General features: G+C 39.2%; 2 pseudogenes; both read right to left on the reverse strand.

The window, feature by feature from the left end:
• Positions 1 to 700: 700 nt before the first annotated feature.
• On the reverse strand, positions 701 to 9,280 carry LOC148595225 (uncharacterized; annotated as a pseudogene).
• A 5,073-nt stretch (positions 9,281 to 14,353) lies between these two features.
• Positions 14,354 to 16,652, reverse strand: LOC148595226 (E3 ubiquitin-protein ligase TRIM39 pseudogene; annotated as a pseudogene).
• Between the last annotated feature and the right edge of the window lie 1,346 nt (positions 16,653 to 17,998).

Consider the following 17,998-nt stretch of genomic DNA (forward strand, 5'->3'; position numbering starts at 1 on the left):
GATGTCCCCAAAGGAGTATACACACTCATATTTAACAAAATGAGTTCTGTGATGCATTTTTGGTGCTCATTCTGTAGTCAATGTTAAAGGCCCGATCATCAAGTAAATTCTAGGGTTTATAGAGACATGGACATATTTACACCCATCCTGTAGGTCCATGGGAAACAAACTGTTTATTCTCAAATTCTTAGCTAACCTCTTTACCCTACATAAGTGCTTCTTTCAGTAGACCACTGTGCATAAAGCAGGCAGTGGAAGCATTTGTGATTTAGTATTAAAGAGACTCTGATTATCTGCTATTACATAAGCTAGGATTAAACATAGTTAGTGGTTTCCAAGGTGAGGAGGACCTATTTAGTTAGCAGAGTCATATAAGTACCCAATAAAGGAAATGCTGTCTGGGTGCTTTTGGTTATATGACTTTTAGAAGGAAAAGAAAATTTAGTGCAAATGCCTTCACAGGAATTTGCTGGTTTGAGCTAAGATTTGTTTGCCTGTTTTTTCCTTTGGTTTGATCTGTGGAGACACAGCTTCCATTTAAGTTTTAGTTCCAACTCAGAAAGGTAATTTTACATCTCAGCTCAGGTAGTGAGCACTAAAGGTCTCATCTATACCTCAGAACAGGCTGATCTCTGTCAGAAAGACTTCGGTGGGACAGGAGACAAAACTTTTTAGAGGTGTCATCTCTTACCTCATCTTTCTAGCTATCTAATTTCCCCCACTGAGAGCCCAGTCCCTAGTTTATCTTCAACCCAGAAAATATTTTTGCTAAACGATCTTCTAATTGATTCAGCTGGTCTCTATTCATTTGCTGCACATCTGATAGAGTTCCTTCTTGCTTTTCAAATCCACAGGAAACAATTTTTCTTAGGGAGGTCAAACTGCTGATAGCTGCCTTGACATCTGTTTTCAGCTCAGAAAGAGGACCTTGGAGCTGTTTTTCTAGATCTTGTCGAATACTTAAAAGCTGCTGATGCAATAAAATCTTCATTTCCTCTTGACTGGACTTAATCTCAGCCTTCAGCCATTCTCCCATTTCCTTTACTAGAGTAAATAAGAAAACACACTTAACAGCTTGTAACTAGTTGATTATTACTAGTGATTAGAAATATGCCTTGGAAATAAAAGATAGAAAAACAGCATTAAATTACAAGTTTGTGAATATCATTCTCAAAAGGCAACCAATGAGATGGGCTGACTGAACACATAAAATGTAATTATTAAAGCTTACAAAAGATATGAATAAATATAGTGCTTAACAAACAATTCATCTGGTCATAAAGGATTATTATTACCTCTGTGTTTTAATTAAAAGGGAGCTGAATCAATTACTAAGATTTCTCCAAAAGATTAATTATTTGAAATTTCTTGCAAGCTAGCTAACATGGTAAGTTCACATATTAAACTTCATACTGTTTTCACTCAAAATTAGGTACTGTAGCTGATCTTACACTACATTTAGATGGTACACTTCATCTCCTAGTTGTTCATCTGTGCCATTCTTATTAAGACATCCCTTTATTTATATCTTGTAGTCCCCATATCAAAGTATCTGTCATTAATTCTGGCCTATATTTCAGTTTGCGCATTCAGACCTGCTTCATAGACCTATTTAAAAAGGGGAGTGGTATACTCTTCTCAATCTGAAAAGAAACAGAAGAGTCATGTTGTTGTGCTTCTTTTCCCCAGTTTCTTTCAAAATTAATTATTTTCATACAAGCTCAGAAAGCTCAACCTGTTTCTCTTCCTCCCATACACACAAATTATGGTAGAGAAGTATTGAAATGCTGACTTTACCCTGATTTGAAAGATATTGCAATTTCCTCTCCAAGATGCTGGTTTCTGCTGTAGTCTGCATCCCATGAAGTTTGCTTTTCAAAAGCAATTCCAACTGTTGCAGCTCATTTTGCAGTTCAGTTGTTAAATACTTTTGCATACTTTCTATCTTCTGATTCAATAAAGTCTTTATCTCCTTCTCACTCAATCTGATCAGCTGCTTCATGTGTTCTTCCATATTAATTTCTAACATTGAAAGAAAAACATATTAAATTTCTTTGGCTGATTTTATGTGTTGGAGAAGAGTGTTTTTGCATCCTGGGGGAAGAGAAGAAGAATAAACCATCTTGCTTGACATTGACATACTTGCATAATTCTTAAAGAGCTCTTTTTTCTTTTAAATTTATTTTTTTCCTGTAATAATTAAAAAGAAATCTAGCTGAATTTCTCATTTCTCACTGGACCAGCAAACAATTTTCTGGCTCTCTGAAAATTGATTGTTCTACCTCCTATCTAATGAATTGAAGACAATTGAGAATTAACTGCTTAAGAAGTTTTTAGTGAATGTGATTTATTCTCGAAAATAGGTTTACAAATGCAAATAATAGCAATTGCAAGCCAAACACTGCCAAATTGACATGCAAAAAAAAGATCAGCTAATAATTCAAATAATCGAGTATGTCTAGCTCAAAACTATAATCACATGTAGATGCTGCTTTCAGCTTTATGGCTAAGGTGCACTACTTTTCCTATGTGTTTAGTTGTGTTGTTACCATTTCAACTTCTAAGTAGTTGCATTTTTTTCTTCATGACATATAAACATCAAGGAGAAAGGAATAGATGACTTTGTTTCTTCTTGAAATGAAAATTAAGAAGTGAGGCAATGTTTTGTAATAATACATTGATCTCAAAAACTTTTCCCCTGCATTCTGCAAAGCTACTTTTTGTAGTTCTTATAGCAGATTTGAACATTGAATTCTTCAAATAGAGTTTCCCCCAAAGCATATGGGTTTCTTTTTTGTTTGCTTGTTTTTTCTTGTTTAAATGATCTCTTTGACAATTTCTGTTCTATACAAGTGACTTCCAGATTCATCTTTAAAATGGAAGTTTTATAAGAGGAACTCATAGCTTGTTTTATACTAGATACAGAAAAAAAAAAGCCACTTATACCTCATTTCAAGTCACAAAGATGCTTTTCCAATAAATATTAGGGCTACTATTATGATGTGATATTGTTCTCAGAGGCTCAAAGTCCATGCATCTTTCTCCTCAAGGAATACTTCCACCAAATCAATCAAAACTTCATATTCCTTTCTATTCATTATTAAATGTTCTTTTCTCTTCAGTGTTAAATGAAATCTTAAAGAAAAATAGGGCATCCCTTACAGACCCCTTTTCTATCACAGGCATTTTTTCTTGCATTAAAAAAAAAGAAGAGGAGAAAGGGGCAACCGAAACTGTGTCAATCATGGTAATCTCTACCTAAAATTTCCTTTATTTTTGCTGCGTCCTCTGACCAATGCATCTCTTTTACTTGTGACATTGGCAGTTTCATTTTCAGAGGCTTTTCAACTTCTTCTTGCTTACTATTGTTGGTAAAGTGTAGTTTGGCCAGTGATTCCTTGTTTCTTTCAGCTTTTTGAGAAATCTGTTGGCCAATGATGGTCCTACTCTGAATCATCCTTTCATGTTGAGTTACCAGACTGGAGGAAGGTCCTTGTAATTCAGCTTCTGAAGATTTTTGGACACAACCTTCCTTATGATTTATTACAAGATGGGCCTTGTATTCAGGTCACCTGTTCACAAGGAACAGTGTTTTATTTCTTTCTTTCATTCTTTTTTTTTTTTTCATCCTAAGGAACAAAGTAATATCTGTGATTTCAGGAAGAATGGTTTCACGGGACCTTTGTTTCCTGTGCTACAGAAACCTTCATCAGATTTATTCACCTACACCCTTTTTGTAGCCAATGGAAAGAAGCAAGCCCTTTTGTGGTGCATAGCATCCCATCATAAAGTGGATGCCTGAAATAGGAGAGATCAGCCTTCTATTAGAAGTACTCATTTCTATCCCATAATCCTAATGTGGATATATAGAGTTAACTCTAACATGTGAAAGTGGGTGAGATAAATCCTACTTTTTATTCTGACAGACTCTCTTCTTTTTAAAGTAGTGGTCACAAATCACTTCCATGAAGTCTCCAGGTCAAGAGGAGAGGTCACCTGCAATCTCATAGAAGGTATACTCGTGACGATTGTACAACAGCTTTTCTCTAGGGAAACACTCATTCATCTCCCAGCTCCCTGAGCCAAACACTGAATCTCTTCTAACTCAAGCATTATTCTAAGATCTGCTTACCACAGAAATATCAAACAGTGCCAAGTGGACCACATGCTGACTGGAAAGAGAATCCTGAAGGTGGGTTAATCTTGATTAACCTTAAGGAGGATTCATTTTACAGATTGAGACCACCTACCATAAATGTAGGACAAGGAGTCATCTCCAAAGTAAGTAGATGTCTGCGTGTATATATCTGCATGTAAACTGGGTCTCTAAACTATTATTGTAGTCACTGGATATCTATCCATACATACAGAGGAATCTTTAGGATGATTCAACTGAGCAAGTTTAAGCTTAGCATCACATAAGTTACTCCCTGGTATCTGTTGGGAGTATCACTGCAAATCATCTGCATCATAAAATATAGACTTCTAGGGATATTTTAGAGGTGATATATTCCAGATACCTATGGCATTTAAAAACCCCTCTGTATTCATGTAAACAGCCAACTAAATAAACTTGTGTTTATCCCCATCTGTTGATTATTGATTTTTCATGTTCTCAAAAGAGGACACCAGCACTTAAAAAGACAGTCTGAATCATAAGTTCTTTGCATAGTGAAAGCAGAGCAGGAAACACATAAGCAGTATCCCTTACCATAGTCTTCTTTCTGGTTCAATTCCCTATCTGTGTAGACTGTTTTCTCAGGAACCTGTGTTTCCGAGATATGGCACTGAAGGTTATCTTCTGCTTGCTGCATCCCATCTCTATTACTTAGATACAAGTTGGTCAAAGTGTCTTCATTCTCTTTTCTTTTGGGGGAAATTTTCTGATTTGTGGAAGTCAAAGTGTTGATCTCCTCTGCTGAATGTGATGCCTGTTTCAAAAAAGGTGTCAGGAGAGGTGTCTCTGGTGATGGATCCTTAGTTTTTTTTCCAGGTAATGAGCATGTCTTCTCCATCTTATTGAGTTTGATCTCTGCATGCAAATCATTCTCCCAAAATGGGTAGATTTCCATTTCTTTACCTATTATTAAAAGAGAGAACAACAGAAACAACTTTGTGTCTCACGACGTCTAAGATTATGAAGTTCTATAGAGTGTGGAATAGGGAAATCCACAAAGGATTTTTTGGAATCTCATTGCACTGAAAGTACTTAAATATTAGTTTTGCTGGTTGCTTTAGGAACGATGCAAGTATCAAAACACAGGTGTCCAGTATTAACAGAGGTGTCTGATAACCCACTACACTACTAGGGGTGTGGGATTGCCGCACACCAGTTTTACCAGCCTATACTACAAAAACATCCAAAATACCCCAAAACACTATTTAACTTGATTTTAAAGAAACTTGTGTACAGGTACATGAATCTTTCCCTTTGCATTCCAGTGAGCTACAGAGGGGTCATTCAACCTGGAAAAAGGAAGGCACTTCTGGATTAAAGCACAAATCTGCAAGAAGAGATTTCTGTACTACAAAAAATATCCATAAAAATCAGTGCCGCATTACTGCTTTCTCGTCTCAAAACTTTCACATTATGTGTAATCTTCAAGTAACTAATTAAAATATCGATTTGTTGAGGTTTCCCCTCAGCAACATAAAAAAATAAGTAAACCATTTGAATAATAATGGAATGAAGGAATGTTACTGTTAAGAAAAAAAGAGCAAATTAAAAGACCGTAAAAAGAGTAACTACTTTGACATTCTCATTGTCCTTAAGCAAGTCCATTCTCTCTTTGCTTTTTCCTAGATCCCTCTTTCCTCTCTTCTCTACCTACACAAAGTCAAGTGCCACCACTTACCAGGCCTGCTTCTTTGACTTCTTGGGGGATAAGTTGAGACAAGTGATGCTGCTGCAATTGAAAAACAAATAAAATTTCTTACTCAGTATGGATAACTAAAAGACATAATTATGTTGGAATGTGTTTCTGAAAGATTTGGAAAAACAATCCATCATGTTCTAGCAATGGACTCTGTTCTGACCACAGAGAGGTGTAGAGTAGCAATAAGCTTCTAAGATACATACGCTTGTTTTCCCAGAACTCCAGCCGTTTCTGGAACACCAATGACTCCTCATCAGCTCCTAATCACAAAAAGAGAAAGGAATTCTACTTACTCTGTTTATTTGCCTTTTCTAGATGAATTAGGAATCAACAATCCATGATTGTTTTCTGCATGTTCCTCTGTCACACAGTCACTGAAAATGTTGGAACTGCAGTTTCACATCCTACAAGGCATTCCTGATTTTTGACTACAATTTACAGCATTTCTTTTCACAAGCAATGGTTATTGTTTAGTGTGGTATACCCCATTGGAAGGAAAAAAAAAAAAAAAACTTGTGGTTGGACAATAGGGTGAAAAGCTAGTATGGATTTGTCCTGAACATTGTGCTGTACAGATGCTGGACTTCAGGAAAGAAAGAAGTCTGTGCCTTACCCTTGCCAAGACTTTGAGGTGCCAATTCTTTTTCTTCCACCTGTGCCTGAATTTCTGTTTTTCTTTTCATATCTGTAACAAAACAATACAAAATAGTTAAGTGCTTGCCCATGGTCAGCTTTACTTTTGCTAGCTCAGACATTCCCAGGCTACTTGGTTTAACACATACCCAGTCACCCTGTCACAACTTCTGCTACTGGACTCTTAGAATGATCAAATCTTCTAACTTGACTAAAAGGGTAATGGTGCTACAGCAGAGGCCAAAATGAGCTGAAGCATCATCACAGCTATCTGTGTAGTGATTGTTATGTCCACAGACCCAAAGAACAGTTATTCTAGACATCTTTTAACTGTTTAAAACTGTCATGGATCTTCCCAGTGTACTACAGCAAAGGTCTCAGATTCTTTCTGATCACATGGAGGACATTTTCTAGACATCTAATGACTCTTTTTCCTTTTCTCTGCAATGGCTACATATCTTTATTCAATACTTTATTCAATACTAGGGAAATATACATAAAATAATCATTAGTAATGCTGGGAAAAATGTATTAGTATATTAATGGAAATATGAAGGATCTTAAAAGTTGAAACCAGACAGGCTTGATCCTAGATACTCACCAGGGCTGACAGACATCCTTCCCTGCAGATTTTGCCTGGGTTTTACATGGGGTTTCTCATCTGGATCTTAAAAAACAGGAAAACAACCAAATTCATCAAGAAAACTTATGGTGGTATTAAAAGAAGAGGCTGAATGGTAACTGCTCCTCATCCACAAGTTTGAAAGATATTATGATTCTGTCTCCTCATTCCTCCCTCAAGTTTTCACTAAAACGCAAGAGAATTGTCACTGCCCTCCTCACTAATGTTTCATGATGCAAAATATGTAGCGTAGCGCCAGGTAAAGTGCTTGAATGAAGTAAATGATCCGCAGCAGAAATGCCATAAAAAAGAAGACAAAATGTCCCTGAACAGAAGGAGATATAGGACCGAGTGAGGTTTAAGCAGGCATCTGTTTTGCACCAGTCTTAGAGGGCACAATAAAGCATCTTCAGAAGTGAGACACAATCTGTTTGCAAGACCCCTTCTGCATTCACCCGAAGTGGAGAGGAGAAGTATCTTCTACTGCTTCATGTTGGCAAGGAACTGAAGCAGGTGAGCTGGGTGGGAACACGCTTGAAAGGAAAGTGTTCCCTGTCCTGTACAGCACATGTTTCCTCTTCCATCACCAAGAGATGGTACGTCCTATAACTTCTTAGTGACCTGTGCATTTGCAGTTTCTGTGCATCTCTTTTCTTTCAACCCTCCAGCCTACAATCCATGCAGGGATTAAAGTGCCAAGCTCCAGGCATAACCTTACTAGGAAAATCAGATCTCTAGAGCACAAGAACATATAGCATAGATCCACAGAAATGGAGGATATAGGGGGAAGATGTCTCTTAGCAGCCATAATTTTGACTTAAGTGTTGGGTGACACTTCTAATAAAAATAGGAAATAAAGGTTGGGATGATTACTCTGGAATTAGTTACAGCAAACAGACCTAAGGTTGGCCATCCCCCTGACCTCAGATAGATAATTCCCCCTTTTTCATTCATCTCCTGCCAGCTCTTACCTGACCCTTGCATGTCTCTTGATGGTGAGCGAACTTTTATACATGGCACAGCTGTAAGTGCACAAAAATAATTATTATTTTGTTCTGTTTTATAGCAGGAAAGCTAACAAAACCTATGTCTGAGCTGTCATGAGAAACAAGACAACTTTGTGTCATAAGGAAACAAGTACCAGCTCCCACAGATAGGGCCTATTGTATAGGAATGCTACTGATCTACAGGATCTCAAAGCCAATTGCCTTTCAGAGAGACATTGCCTCTAGTGAGGGGTGAGATATCCCTGGTCACAGATCAGCCAATGTGAATAACTCTTATCATGGATGGACATTAAATATCTCCTCTCTGCATGGCAGTGGCTTCTGATCAAGAAGGGCTGCTGCACCCTGAAGATGGTGCCAGTGTTATACTCAAAACTGAATCCTCATCAGCTATTTAGCTCTGTCTTGCTTCTGATGTAACTCATACTCTTTGGTATGATCTCTATAGAGTCTAGAAGACTCAGCCAGATGAAGTCTTGCTTTCTCACCTGGTTTTGGATCACAGCCTCTGTAAACCTCATAGAGATGGAAGACTCTACCAGGAGACAAGATTTTTCTCCTTTGCATAACAACAACAAAAAAAAAAACACTTATCTCCTAAGCATTATGCTGAGTAAAACTCAGCAGTTCCTATCCCAGAGACATCTCATTAAAGCTGAAAGTGTAAAGCAAAGGATGTGGGCTCCTGTACTCTGGGTGCTTGCAGAAATCCAACACAAACAAGTCTCCCTTTAAGTTAAATATAGCATTTAGAATGGGGCTTTTCACTAAAACCAGACATTTTCTGCCTTCAATATAAAAACGTAATGAAAATGTACCACTTGAGTGTTGACATGGGAAAGTCTATGAAGTACACGCACTCTTTATCAACTTACTTTTGTTTTCCCAAAATTCCATCCGTTTTCGAACAGTCGCTGACTGCTCATCTGCATCTAGTTGGGGTTAAAACATGTATTGAAAAACAAAATAATTATATATGTATATATATTTTACATTATGTATATGAATAATTCATTATGGAGAAGCAGTTCTCTAGAACACTTTCAATGCTTCATATTCCATTAAAAAAATAAGGAAAATGAGAGTTACCAGTTTTCCTTGTCAGATGAATGAAACTTACCACATTCTGGAGACATTTCCATTTCACTGCTATTGGTTGATGACTTCCTTTCTATATGAGAAAAAGGGAAGAATGAGAGCTTAGACCAACACATCCAGAGATCTTTCAAAGTAAATGGATGCTGTTATTACCTAACTGGAACTGACCAGAAGGATAACATGAGAGGCTGTCAGGACAGGCAAAAGTGCCCATAAAATCTGATAGATCTTCAGAAAGAAAATCTTCGAAGCACAAGAACAAGGAAATATTACCAGAAGGATAATGGGCAAGTAAAGAAGGAAACAAATAGGAAAACACTGAGTGAGCTCAGATAGAAAATGAAAGCTTAGGGGAGATGGAATCAGCGTTAGGCAGTTGAAGAGGAATAACCAACTATAATCTAGGTGGGCAGAGCTAAAGAAGAGGAAAATCACAGCTTGGCCAGAGCTGGGTTCCCTGGACATAAAACGTAGCAAGAAAGACCAAGGAAAACTTGGCCCTACTGTTGAAGTGTCAATGTGAATTGAAAATGAAAGGCTTGGAAAGGCCTGAAGGACTCCATGTCTTCCTTGCCTTGGTCCTTATAGGTGATGCTTCCTTTCAGACATTTCTGGTTTCAACACTGATGATTGGAAAAAAAGTAAATGTTTTGCTCACTTACAGAAGGATGAGAAAAAATGATTCAGCCTTAAGTCTTTTCAAGTTTATGGAGGAAATCCTTTTGGAAGCCTTTCCAAGTACAGGAGGGACAAGAAGGTGATTGGGAACAGACAGCATGGGCAGTTCATGTGTGACCAGCCTGATTGTCTTCTATAGTGAGAGGACCGACCATGTGAATAGGAGAGCAGGGGATGTTGCATACTTTGACTTTAGGAAATCTATCTTATACAACAGAAAAGACCATGTAAACTTGGGGCAACCTCAAACAACTTTGATCAAGGTACACTTAGCAGTGCAAATGAACAGTTGACCTAATAAAACAAGATAACTTCTATACTTTATATGGTTTCTCGTAAGTTTGAAATTATTTCCTTCTTGTCATATCATGTTGAAGAACAAATAAGAAAACTTTTCCTTTCTTTCTTTCTTTCTTTCTTTCTTTCTTTCTTTCTTTCTTTCTTTCTTTCTTCTTCTTTCTTTCTTTCTTTCTTTCTTTCTTTCTTTCTTTCTTTCTTTCTCTTTCTTTGTTTCTTTCTTTCTTTCTTTCTTTCTTTCTTTCTTTCTTTCTTTCTTTCTTTCTTTCTTTCTTTCTTTCTCTTTCTTTCCTTCTTTCCTTCTTTCCTTCTTTCCCTTTCTTTCTTTCTTTCTTTCTTTCTTTCTTTCTTTCTTTCTTTCTTTCTTTCTTTCTTTCTTTCTTTCTTTCTTTCTCTCTTTCTCTCTTTCTCTCTTTCTCTCTTTCTCTCTTTCTCTCTCTCTCTCTCTCTCTCTTTCTCTCTCTCTTTCTCTCTTTCTTTCTCTCTTTCTTTCTCTCTTTCTCTCTTCTTTCTCTCTTTCTTTCTCTCTTTCTCTCTTTCTATCTTTCTCAGTTGAAAGCACTTGCACAGAGAAATTTCTGAGTGTCTGGTGTCACTTTTTGAAATATAATAGAATTTATTTGTAAAATTCAAGGATAGCACCTCTAGTTTTCTCATACTCCCATGCAAAACACAAAATCGATATAGGCTGAAGTGTGATGTTTCCTTAGGTAAATACTTTTCGTTTTTTTAGAGGCTATCATCACACGTGAGTGCACTTTGATAATGCAGATTTTAGATATGTTGTTTACATTCAAGGGAAACTAAGAGTGGGAAAGGATTTTTTTTTTCTAATTAGTTATTGGCATGTTATTTTCTAAACTACACTGTGCCCCTGCACTCCCACTAAACTCAGTGGAGGTCTATATGATCAGGCATGTATATTTGGGCAGATAAACACACCCTGGAGTCAGAGCTCACCCTTTCCTTTTTTTTACTTTTTTCTCTGAGGGAAGAAAAATAGGTCCTTATTAATCCATCTATTTTAGATGGCATTTTAAGTAAGTCAGACTGACCAGGTTGTTCTCTATCAACTGTAGAAAACTTGCTTGGACTTGAGCGAGTTGAACATTAGCCTTTCCTCTGTCTTTGTCCTTCAGCATATCTGACTTTAGGCATAACTCCATATCTCAACTACGGTGCGTTTGGATTTCTAAGACATTTTTTGGACCATGCTGGCATGATCATAACATTAGAAGCATTAGTAGAGTCATTATATTGAATAAAACAATCTATGTATAAGCAAAAGCTTATACTATCAGCTATTTCTTCACCAGAAACTGCAGACCGTGTTTGTGTACTTGCAAATTCTCTAAAAGAAATGTCCATTCATTCAGATATATTTCATTAGTTAAAGTTTCCTGCTCCATTTCTCTCTAGCGTAATGAAAACATGAAAATCCTACCTTAACAGTGATCAGCTTCAGTTGTGCTGTTAATGTCGGATTTCACTTTCTGAGGTATGTAGATAATGTAAATGCTGCAGGCAGCCTGAAGTGCTGTGTACTTCAACCTCAATAGCTGATAATGAGCCTCATAAAGAACTTAACAGGGAGGTTAAAGAACAGCCATTGAAATGCAAAGTGCAGTGAATTTCTGTAATTCTGTATTGAGGACATATTCTTGACTGGAACTTGCCAGTCAGACTTAGGAGGGGAAAGGGCCCCAAGGTCTTCCAGATGCTCTGTCTCACATCCTCAGTGAGAGATTAGATAGGGCCATAACTCTCAATATTAATGGTGAGATTAAGCAAAGGAGATGCACTGCTATCAAAGACCTTCAGGGCTGTTAGCAAGGAATGTGTCAGAACTGCCAGCTGTCCCAATGAGGTTGCTGTACTCTGCAAGAATTTCCATGGGTGACTGTTCACAAGTTCAAAGAAGTTTGATTTTACATGAGGTTTTACAGATACCTCTCATAACACTCAAAACATTTTGGGTATGGTTTGCTCTGAATGGGTGGGTTAAGACTGCAGTCTGGGTCATTGGGATGAGAGGAGCTGGCCATAGTTTGGCTTCCTCTCATCTGTACGAATGTGAAAGGAATCCTGAATACTTCATATGTGTAAAATATAAGTAAATTTAGAAAAATAAAGTATGTTGACGAACAGCAACAAAAAAGAAAATGTTTATTCTTACATAAAATCCAAATGACATGAAATTATGTATCAAAATTATTTTACTTGGATTTGTGCAACTAGCAATGGGCATAAACCACATCTTATAAGATAAAACAAAATGTCTTTTTGTGCTTGGTTTGATATCTGTATCCTCTAAGCTTTCAACCCATATTTATGAGATTCTTTTTGTCGAAAGTTTTCGTCAAATGCTTCTCAAGATTTTCATTCTTGTAGTCTTCAGTTCTTTGATTACAATTATTGCTCTGTGTGTCTTCATTTCAGTACTTCTGAATTTATTTCATGAATAGAGGTCTGCCTTCTAAAAAACTGTTGAACTTTTATTGAAAATATGATTTCTCAACTGCATGAGGATGATGGGAATTGCAGTGCTAAGTGAGACAGGTGATGTCTGGCCACTTTGCCTTCACTTTCTGATGGGAAATAGATTTTAGAAAAGAACTCCAGGACTTTGACATCTGACTGTGCTTCTGATGGCTCCTTAGTTGATCATGGTATTGCTGTGCACTGCGATCTGTGAAAGCTGCTCTCATTCTGCCAGAGACTACTTGGAAAACTGTGCAAGAAAGACTTTGTGTGAAGAATTGGAAAGTGACAACATCCTTGAGGATGCATCCAAATGTATTGCATGGTTCTCTGCTTACTTCCCATTGTGTCTAAAGGTATTAGAAGTCTTACAGCAGTCTCTCACATCTCTCACAAGAAAATTATTAACAACACAAGGACACCCGGAAGACTTCTGAGTAAGAGGTCATATAGCTTTGATGTCAAACCTTGTAGCCTCGGGGTAGAATCAGTCTGGGAATGGGTCAGACAAGCTATTTTTTTTTTTTCCCAGTTCAGGGTCTGTGGAAAATAACCTTTGAAGATTTGACCTCCTGCAATCATGACATCAGAACTATTTCAGAAAGGAGAACACTAGTCAAGTGACAACATGCACACAGACATGTCAGGATGACAGGACTGATCTAGAGTTCAATAAACAAACTGGGAACCTAAACTACCTTGATTTTGCTAGGTGAATTAAACCTGTGCTCACTCTCTAGATACAAACACTGTAGATCCTTTTGAACATTAAGGTTGCCTAGCCAGAGAAGGGAAGGACTGGCTTCCACACCATTTTCAAATGAGCACTGAACTATTTTGTACAAAGGAGAAATAGGAGAAACTATGAGTGCCTAATTTATCTACACTTTGTGGCTGCAGGAAAACTTTAATCTAATTTATTAATAAAGTTGTGAAAACTTGAATTAAAGCAATTTAGATCTGTAAGAATTACTGACTCATCCTCATCGTCCTATGAAACCTTTGGATAAATGAAAACATGCAGAAGGCAATTTCTGCAAGTCCAGAAGTGTCATGGATGACAGGTAAGGTCATCCTCACCTAGATTACCTTCTGGACAAGGTAGATCCAGAATTATCTGATCTACCTTCTGGAGGTGTCTGCTTCTCTGAACCGTTGTAGAAGGGACCTATGACTGTTGAAAGTTTAGACATCCAAGTCTGAGGTGTTCTGGAGAAGCGTTCTCAATCAAGTTATCAGAAAACTATCCCAAGCCATAACAGTTCTCAACAGTTCTCTATATGGAGGCAAATACACCTCCCTGATATTTATTTCCATTTCGAGAGACAAATGTGGGAAAAAAAAAAAGCATACCACCAAAGACTCAAGAGGAAGGATGCTCTGTTCTAACTAAAAAAACCACAAACAATAACAAAAAAAACACACTTTTGCAAGGAGGCATTTTAATTCCTTTCATTTGGTTTAAATACAGTTGAAGTTTCTTTCTTCACATTGCGTGAACAGCCTGACCTCAAGGGCTTCTGCATCCCTGGCTCATTGAAGGAATAGTAAGCAGAGACAGGACCTACTGGTACAAATTAGAAGTTCAGCTCTGATTGGGAGGCACAAACCAGGGGACTGTCTGACAACAGTGCAGTCTCATCATTGGGTCTGTATTTCATTCATCTCTTTATCTCTTCGTTTTCATCATCATCATCATCAACAAAACCCTGGGCTATTTTCAAGGGTTCATTGTTGAGTTTGGCAGAAAAGGAGCCTGTGGCAAAGAAGGGAAAGAACTTCTCTTCCTGGCAACTGTCTCCACCAAGGGAGAAAGTGTACACAGCTGTTTTCTTGCTGACATTATAAAAAGACAGCTGTCTGGCTGTGGTATCTAGGAAGATCCCAATCCTTGTGGGTTTCCCACTCACAGCCAAGCGGGTCCAAGGCTCTGTGCGGGCCCAATAGTCTCGCCCATCTGCTAACCCTATAACCCAGAAACCGTTCTTTGGGGACAGAGCCAGCGTGCCTTTTCGCGTCACAGGCTCCTGTGCAATGCCCACCTCCCAGTTGCTTCTCTTCCCAACATCCACTTCCCAATAGTATTTCCCACATGTGTATCCCTCCTTTGCCAAAAGGAAAGCGTGGGAGTCAAATCTCTTCTCTGTTCTGGGCACATGCCTGTTAGTGCCCATATCTAACACACTCTTCCCATCTTCAGAGATCTTGAGCCTTGGATGAGCCGTGTCAGCATCCAGGGTGACATCCACTGCAAAGATGAAGCCATTCCTTCAGTATTAAACACCTTGTGCTCTGTTCTTCTAAAACTTTCTACCCGGTGTCCCTTGTATTCCATTTATCAGACCTCTCCCACATCTTCCATGTTCCCTAGTTGACTTCCAGTATCAGAATATCTGCAGCGATTGTCCTCCCAAATCTCTCATGTCCTTTGCTCTTGACTATGGGGTGCTAAGAGAGTGGCCAGCAGGCATCAAATGCATGGCAGGTTAGAGAAGTTTTGCTGGAAATGCAGGTAGTTCCAAGAAGGAATGTAAGGGCATTACCACTGTTTTCCTTCACTGTTTTCCTTCAACATTGCAGCTCAACATAGTTGAGCAGAGGAAAACAACCATGCCTCCATGCACACAAAACCTCTTTGGACAAAATCATCAGCTATTTGCCTGAGTTTTGGGAAAAATCTTATTGGCCAAGACTGCATGGCCTAAGCATACCATATGGTAGTGGTGGAATACTTTCAGATTCGACCTTTGGAGGCAGTAGAGTCCCACTTGTTGATCCCAGACCATATTCAGTGGAGCATTGCTCCACAAAGAATGTGGATTCAGGATAAATGTTTCAACTGACCTCCCTGAAATGAGGCTCTCATTCTCCATAAAACCTGCCCTTTCCTTCTGAGAAGCACGAATACCATTTGAAATGCCATTTGCTTTAGCACAGGCATGTGAATGGTCTTGAAGAGCAACGTGAACAATGGAAAGATTAAGAGACAGGGAATCGGCCAATTAGAGTTGGCAATCAGCCTTTTTTTTTAATCTCTTACCTTTGTGACGTTGTATTTTCAAAAATGCTGTAGGAAAATGAATAAGAGAGGCAGTGAGTGGATGTGAAAAGGAGGCCTTGTCTGCAAAGACCTAATAAATAATCCACACTGCCGATCAGAAGAGTATGCCCTTCTGCTAAACATCTGCTTTCAACAGAAAAACATGATGTGTTTGGAAAACACATCAAAATCCCTGTCCTCCTTCACAGAGGGAAATCCTTTGGATCACTCAGGAGATTCCTCTTTGAGAAACCTATCAAAAATACATGACCTCTGAGATGAGGTCATGTCTCTTACAGACTGAAAAAGCATGTCTTTTCACACGCCCAGGGAGTTCCTTTCATCTATCTATCAACTATCAAGCTCTTTTAGCACTCGAATTCTCCACATTCTCACCGTTGATTCTGCCTACATGGAACCTCTCACACATAGAGCACTCATCGATCCATCCATCAATTTGTCTGGCAAAATAAAAGTGTGAATTCACACTTTTATTTACTTTCACATGTGAGAAATCATGATTCCATGCTCTTTCTCTCTTGGCCACTTCTCATTTCTTCCCTGAATTACGTGAAGTACTCTGTGAAGTTTTATATTAATCTAGAAAGATGAGAGCCTTCATCAACTGTTCCTGGACTATGCTGAGACTCTTCTCTTTTCATGGAAAACTCTTTCCAGATTGCAGTCAGGCAAAAGAAACTAAATAGTTGTGGTGGGAGAGGGCTGGAGGTCAAGGGATAGGTCTGGAGGCAAGCAGAAGCTTTTCTTCCTGTCTACCATGTCAAGGATTGGCCCCATGGATATACAGCCCTCAACATTCATATCTTCCTGTATAGAAACAAGAAGACTATCTCCCACACCAGAAAGCACTCACCTAACTGCCCTTGCAGTTGCACTATAAAAGTGAGGAGAAATGCCATTAAAAATGTCTCGTGGTTGGAATGCACAAAACATTAGGGAAGTACTTAGGAGACCATTGAGGAAAAAAAAAAAAATGAAGCCTTTGATGACTCTTCCAGGCTTGTGCCTATGTCTAGCCCTGGCATGCAAACCCTCTTGGCCCCTGGAGTGAACAGCTATTGCTGTGGAGACCCAGCCAAGGCAGAGAACTAAGCCAAGCTGAACAGCGAATTCATGCTCTTTCCACGCCTTTCCATGGCCATGGAAAGAGACTGGACATCTGGGCAGTGAGAAATCTCATGAAATTCAAGGTCCTGCACTTGGGGAGGAATAACCCCAGACACTAGTACAGGATGGGGACTGGCCTTCTGGAGAGCAGCTCTGCAGAGAAGGACCTGGGCATTGTGGTGGACGACAAGTTGACCATGAGGCAGCAGCGTGCGCTTGTGGCCAATGGCATCCTGGAGTACATTAAGAAGAGCGTCTCCAGCAGGTCGAGGGAGGTGATCCTGTCCCTCTACTCAGCCCCAATGAGGCCGCATCTGGAGTATTGTGTCCAGTTCTGGGCCTCACAGCACAAGACGGATGTGGAGCTGCTGGAGAGAGTCCAGCGCAGGGCTACAAGTATGATGAGGGGCCTGGAACATCTGCCCTATGAGGAGAGGCTGAGGGAGCTGGGCCTGTTCAGCTGGAGAAGAGAAGGCTGAGAGGGACCTGAGCAGTGTCTAGAAGTAGCTCAAGGGAGGCAGTGAGGAGGATGGGGCTGGTCTCTTTTCAGTGGCGGCCACCAACAGAACAAGGGGTAGTGGCCACACATGGAAACACCAAAATTTCCACAGGAACTTAAGGAAAGATTTCTTAAGAGTGAGGGTGCCAGAGCACTGGAACAGGCTGCCCAGAGAGGTTGTGGAGTCTCCTTCTCTGGAGATCTTCAAAACATGCTTGGATACAGCACTGTGCCACATGCTCTAGGTGACCCTCCGTGTGCAGGGGGGTTGGACTACATGACCTCTAGAGGTCCCTTCCAACCTTAAGTATTCTATGATTCTATGCTCTTTCTCTCTTGGCCACTTCTCATTTCTTCCCTTCTACTCCCTTTCCTTGCCTTGTTCAGTCCTGCCTTCCTTCTTTTCATTCTTCCTTTGCTCCCTCTGACCTTTCTTTCCCAAACCTTCCCTCATAACTTTCTACCCTTTCACAGGTCCAGCATTCCCTTCTCTTCCAATCCAACATAATGCCTCCCTTCCTTCCCAGAGGAATAACTCTCTTGGGAAGCATCCAAAAGGACTGAAGTTCCACTAATTCTCTCAACCAAAGAGTTCCTTGCCTGCCCCATGAAATTCTAGGGGTTTGCATGCTAGCAATT

The sequence above is a fragment of the Tinamus guttatus genome, unplaced genomic scaffold (assembly GCF_059628265.1).
Source record: "Tinamus guttatus ecotype Peru unplaced genomic scaffold, ASM5962826v1 Tinamus_guttatus_pri_ptg000139l, whole genome shotgun sequence".
Lineage (NCBI taxonomy): Eukaryota > Metazoa > Chordata > Aves > Tinamiformes > Tinamidae > Tinamus > Tinamus guttatus.